Here is a 6,820-nt window from a genome sequence, read left to right on the forward strand (position 1 = left end):
CACAGTCCACGACTGTAGCGCATTAGAGACGTTAATCTCTTGTAGAACTATGGAACATGTTTGATGTTCAAGAGTTATGACATTAATGAAATTTCGTATATAGACATCACCATGGATTCCAGACACTACGGGATGATGATGGCATTGAAACAGAGGATGACACGCGTAAAGCTGAAATACTAAACACCTTTTTCCAAAGCTGTTTCACAGAGGAAGACCGCACTGCAGTTCCTTCTCTAAAAAAAAATGGCTGACATCGAAATAAGTGTCCAAGGAATAGAAAAGCAACTGGAATCACTCAATAGAGGAAAGTCCACTGGACCTGACGGGATACCAATTCGATTCCACACAGAGTACGCGAAAGAACTTGCCCCCCTTCTAACAGCCGTGTACCGCAAGTCTCTAGAGGAACGGAGGGTTCCAAATGATTGGAAAAGAGCACAGATAGTCCCAGTCTTCAAGAAGGGTCGTCGAGCAGATGCGCAAAACTATAGACCTATATCTCTGACGTTGATCTGTTGTAGAATTTTAGAACATGTTTTTTGCTCGAGTATCATGTCGTTTTTGGAAACCCAGAATCTACTATGTAGGAATCAACATGGATTCCGGAAACAGCGATCGTGTGAGACCCAACTCGCTTTATTTGTTCATGAGACCCAGAAAATATTAGATACAGGCTCCCAGATAGATGCTATTTTTCTTGACTTCCGGAAGGCGTTCGATACAGTTCCGCACTGTCGCCTGATAAACAAAGTAAGAGCCTACGGAATATCAGACCAGCTGTGTGGCTGGATTGAAGAGTTTTTAGCAAACAGAACACAGCATGTTGTTATCAATGGAGAGACATCTACAGACGTTAAAGTAACCTCTGGCGTGCCACAGGGGAGTGTTATGGGACCATTGCTTTTCACAATATATATAAATGACCTAGTAGATAGTGTCGGAAGTTCCATGCGGCTTTTCGCGGATGATGCTGTAGTATACAGAGAAGTTGCAGCATTAGAAAATTGTAGCGAAATGCAGGAAGATCTCCAGCGGATAGGCACTTGGTGCAGGGAGTGGCAACTGACCCTTAACATAGACAAATGTAATGTATTGCGAATACATAGACAGAAGGATCCTTTATTGTATGATTATATGATAGCGGAACAAACACTGGTAGCAGTTACTTCTGTAAAATATCTGGGAGTATGCGTGCGGAACGATTTGAAGTGGAATGATCATATAAAATTAATTGTTGGTAAGGCGGGTACCAGGTTGAGATTCATTGGGAGAGTGCTTAGAAAATGTAGTCCATCAACAAAGGAGGTGGCTTACAAAACACTCGTTCGACCTATACTTGAGTATTGCTCATCAGTGTGGGATCCGTACCAGATCGGTTTGACGGAGGAGATAGAGAAGATCCAAAGAAGAGCGGCGCGTTTCGTCACAGGGTTATTTGGTAACCGTGATAGCGTTACGGAGATGTTTAATAAACTCAAGTGGCAGACTCTGCAAGAGAGGCGCTCTGCATCGCGGTGTAGCTTGCTCGCCAGGTTTCGAGAGGGTGCGTTTCTGGATGAGGTATCAAATATATTGCTTCCCCCTACTTATAACTCCCGAGGAGATCACGAATGTAAAATTAGAGAGATTAGAGCGCGCACGGAGGCTTTCAGACAGTCGTTCTTCCCGCGAACCATACGCGACTGGAACAGGAAAGGGAGGTAATGACAGTGGCACGTAAAGTGCCCTCCGCCACACACCGTTGGGTGGCTTGCGGAGTATAAATGTAGATGTAGATTCCACGCACATAGACATCTCGCGAAACTCAACTCACTCTTTTCTTCCATGAGCTCCATAGTGCTGTAGACAACGGCGCTCAGACTAATGCTGGCCTTATCCTTGACTTCAGGAAGCCATTTGACACTGTCCCGCACAACTGTTTAGGGGGGGGGGGGGGGCAAAGAGCTTACCAATTTGCGGACCAGATTTATGACTGGATTCAAGACTTCAGACTTCCTCGCAGATAGAACTCAGTGCGCCACTCTTAATGGGACAAAATTGGCAGAAGTGAAAAATTTGCAAAGTATCCCAAGGAAGTGTTACAGGAGCATTATTGTTTACAGTGTATATAGATTATCAAGTAGAAAGCGTCGGGTGATGTTTAAGACTGTTCGCAGATGATGCAGTTGCCTGCAAGAAAGCAGCAACGCCAGAAGACAGCATCGATTTACAGAATGACCTGCACAGGATTGATGAATGGTGTAAGCTCTGGCAGTTGACTCTGAACGTAAATCACTGTAGCATGCATTGGAAAAGGCATCCACTACTGTACAACTACACTTTTGATGACAAGTTGGTGAAAACAGTATCTGCCGAAAATATCTGACAGTAACTATCCGGACTGACCTGAAGTGGAATGACCACATAAAACAAATAGTGGGATAAACAGATGCCAGACTGAGATTCATAGGTATAATCTTAAGGAAATGTAACTCAGTTACGAAGGAAGTGGCTTATAAGGTGCTCGTTCGACCAATTCTTGAGTATTGTTCATCAATATGGGATCCTTACTGCGTTTCCAGTTTGACTTTTCTAAATTTCCTCATAGCAGACAAAAAAATCCCCAAAACGATACTATTTTGGCAATTCTTCCCCAAATATCATAAATAATAGGTACTTTTATCATCAGCATTGACAGTATGAATAAATGGAATTGCATGTCTAGGACTATAAAATCATCGTACAGATAAAAAAAAAAACGCTACGTAAATTAAAATTTTTGATTTGTAAGTAAAAGTAAAAACAGGTAGTCTGATCAAAAAATATATAAAACATGGTCTATGGGCGCCACTTTTGCTTTCTTCGCCTTTTCCCATTGTCGCTCCACTGAAATACAATAAAACTACTAAAACTTTTCATTAGATACCGATTTTGAGCCTTTTATTTGATGTTTTACGCCACCTATTTAAGCACTTTTTAGAACTACTACGTACAGCGTTAACTTTTAGATGGCAGACAACCCCCTGGTCCTGAATCGGTCGATGTCGGTAAAAGTCGGACGGCTTTGACAGATAGCCAATCGTTTTTGGCTGCTGACTGTCACCCCATTTGCATGGGTCTCCCAAAACCGGATTTCGTACGTCGATTTCCCAATAGCGCTTCTGGGTGGTCACGTAAACACTTCAGAATCTATTTTGGGAAACCACTTTGAGTATCCGTGTTTGCAATTCCTCAATCGATTTTCGCTCCCATGTAAACGCAACCGGTTTTGAAACGTGCTTGGGTTGTCAATTTACATCTTGTTTTCAGAATATTCTGTTAATATGGACTTATTGTGCAGTAAAGGAGAAGCAGAAATATTAGACTGAGCACGAAGCTGTCTACCTGTAATACCCAAGTGAAGAGAAATAACAATTGTGCCTACTGAATCAGAAACTGGATCAGTTGTTTTCCAATATTCAACAGAGCTAGCAAATCCGCTTCAAACTTTAACGTGCAAACATGATAGCGACAAACGCTTTCTGAAATTCAGTTTTTGTCTTTCGGAAGATGTGTCGCATGTGAGGTGGCCCCCCATCGACACATAATGATCACAAGTTTTAAACTTTGAAAACCTCTGAAAAAGTTACAGTGAGATATCGTTTCTTACAAAAGACTGTTTTGAATTTAAGGCATTTAAAACATAATTTATTATAATCAAAACAAAAAAAATAAGAATTAGCATAAACAATTTTCTATTCCCAGAGCAGTCTCATTCTGATCCCTGTTTCTGCTTGACATTTTAGTCCAAGTCGATAGTCTTCGTAACTACGCGATGAAGTTTTCAACCGAATGGTGAAGATATTTTCATCACATCACGTTGGTCACCGATTGTGACATTCACCGGTGCCGAACAGTGAGCTCAAAGATGATGATCTGGAGGCAGCACTTGCTACGTTTACATGTGACACATCTTCACGAAGACAAAAACCGAATCTCGTAAGCCGTTTTTCGGTGTCGCGTTTACATGTGCGGTTTGAATCGTTTTTGCTGTCACTGTCAAAAATCGGATTTCCGATCGTCATTTGTTTTACACGAGTGGCTGCTGGCAGTCAGATCTTGTGTTCGTCGCTTGTACTAGTATGATAGCCGGATGGCAGCTTCAGCGTTCGTAACTGATTTGATCGTGGCATTTGTTATGTTTTTCTATAAAGAGGGAATATGAATATCAAATAAACGCGGGTGAACTTGTGCGGAGGAGGTTGTTTAAAAAGCAATGCCTCCGAATATTATCAACACAACATATTCCACCAGAAACGTATATTTTGCATCCACCGAGATCGCGCAGTGCGTGGAAGAAAGTGCGAAGTGATCACTGGTGGAACGTAATTGTATTGCAGCGTTTTGGGGAATCCGAGTGGCTTGAAAATTTCCGCATGAGGAAAGAAACATTCTGATACTTTTGCTTCGAATTACCAAGTGCATTATTGCCTGCTGCGGATTTCATTCGTGAACCGCTGCCACTACTGAAGAGAGTGGCAATAGCTCTGTTAAATTGGCAAGCTGGGCAGAGTACAGACTAGTAGCAAATCAGTTTGGTGTGCATAAAAGCTCTGTGCACGAAGAATGTATTCGTTTATTAAGGCTGTGAATACTGCTTTGTTGACAAAAATTATAAAAATGCCAGACGCTGAGGAAGCAGAATCAGTAATCAGTTCTCCAACATGACAGGCTTCCCACAGGTCGTAGGAACAATCGATGGCACTCACATTCCTGTGTTAGCTCCTCAGGAGGGATATTCAGATTTTGTGAACAGGAAAGGATGGACATCACTTGTTCTTCAGGCAGTTGTTGACTGTTATAATTGGTAAATGAATATGAACTAATGTGAATGAAATTGATATTACAGTTGTCCAAAAGCAATATACAAAATTTTGACTTTGTACAGTTTTAGGAACATCAATATCAGCCATACCGGAAAAGTTCATGATGCATCAGTGGTGAAGGATTCACAGCTGTATAAAATGGCCAACAGAAATAAGATATTGTTTTGTAGATACCCAGTAGTTAATGTAGCAATGAGTGTAATTTCCTCGGTGGCTATAACGTGCAGTTTCACGCACTTACTTGTGAGTGACTTACATTTGTCCAGTCAAGTGGTAAGATTCTATTGCATGTTTCCAAAACATACAAACATTAACTCATGAATTATTTTATAACAAATTTAAACTAATTTGTTTGGTAAGTAAAAAAAAAACAGTGTAGTTGTAGGTTTGGCAGGGTAACTGATGGTAAAAAGGGCAGCTGCTCAAACTACACATCCGGAGAACTTATTTCAAAAATAAAATAGTAAAAAGAGGTGCATGTCTTGAGTATAGATAATTTACAGTAATCCCATATAAAGTAGCAGCAGTTGTTACATATAGGCCTAAAGGACTTGCATTTCCAAATAGCAATAGTGAAACTATCAACTTTTAAATCAGCAAACCTACTGACATTTTTTAATAATGTTTCACACGTAGTTCCATAGTAACAACATAAAAATAAAATAAAGTGAAAGTTAAATGTTGAATTCAACTTAATACACTTTGAACACTTCAGAAAACATTCTTCAAAGATAAAAGTGCAGAAGAGATATGTCATGTTTCTGTGCTTTAGTGGTTAGGTTGTAACTTTATAATTTCGTTTAAATTGTTCCATCAGTCAGCATTTTATCATATATAAACAATTTGAAATAAAATATATTTTGTGGACTTCTGCAGTTCTCAAGGGCAACGGCCTTGCCGCAGTGGATACACCGGTTCCCATCAGATCACCGAAGTTAAGCAATGTCGGACGTGGCCTTCACTTGTATGGGTGACCATCCTGGCCGCCATGTGCTGTTGCCATTTTTCAGGGTGCACTCAGCTCCATCATCCCAATTGAGGAGCTACTCGACTGAATAGTAGCGGCTCTGGTCAAAGAAAACGATCATAATGACCAGGAGAGCGGTGTGCTGACCACACGCCCCTCCTATACAGGCAGGACAACTTGGAATGTAAAAGAGAAATCTAATGCGAAATAGAAATTCTTAACAGCTTTCAGATTTTCTAGAGTGTTATTAGAACGACTACTCTACTGTAAACAAGTCTTAACAATGAACTGTTTCTCAATGGTGGAAAATCATTGCTAACTTGACAAACACTTTCTACTAGCTATCACAAGTGTAACTTGTCTAAGCTCATGGTGATAAACGAAAGAAATAAAAAGATTACCCAATGTTTGTCCACTATATGTAATCTTAATGCCTTAGGATTTCATTAAAATTACTCACAGCCATGACTTTCATATTTTGAAATTTCACTCATAGGCAGGCCCACTCGTGGAATGCCTGATGCATATTCCAAATAGAAGTAATATGCCAGAATGAGATTTTCACTCTGCAGCGGAGTGTGCACTGATATGAAACTTCCTGGCAGATTAAAACTTTGTGCCCGACCGAGACTCAAACTCGGGACCTTTGCGTTTCACAGGCAAGTGCTCTACCATCTGAGCTACCGAAGCACGACTCACGCCCAGCCCCCACAGCTTTACTTCTGCCAGTATCTCGTCTCCTACCTTCCAAACTTTACAGAAGTTCTCCTGCAAACCTGCCAGGAAGTTTCATATCAGCGCACACTCCGCTGCAGAGTGAAAATCTCATTCTGGAAACATCCTCCAGGCTGTGGCTAAGCCATGTCTCCGCAGTATCCTTTTTTCAGGAGTGCTAGTTCTGCAAGGTTCGCAGGAGAGCTTCTGTAAAGTGTGGAAGGTAGGAGACGAGATACTGGCAGAAGTAAAACTGTTGAGACTGGGCGTGAGTCGTGCTTCGGTAGCTCAG

General features: G+C 41.1%; 1 pseudogene; it reads left to right on the forward strand.

Moving 5' to 3' along the window:
* Positions 1 to 5,731: 5,731 nt before the first annotated feature.
* Positions 5,732 to 5,849, forward strand: LOC124623510 (annotated as a pseudogene).
* Positions 5,850 to 6,820: the final 971 nt, after the last annotated feature.

This window comes from Schistocerca americana, chromosome 7 (assembly GCF_021461395.2).
Source record: "Schistocerca americana isolate TAMUIC-IGC-003095 chromosome 7, iqSchAmer2.1, whole genome shotgun sequence".
NCBI lineage: Eukaryota > Metazoa > Arthropoda > Insecta > Orthoptera > Acrididae > Schistocerca > Schistocerca americana.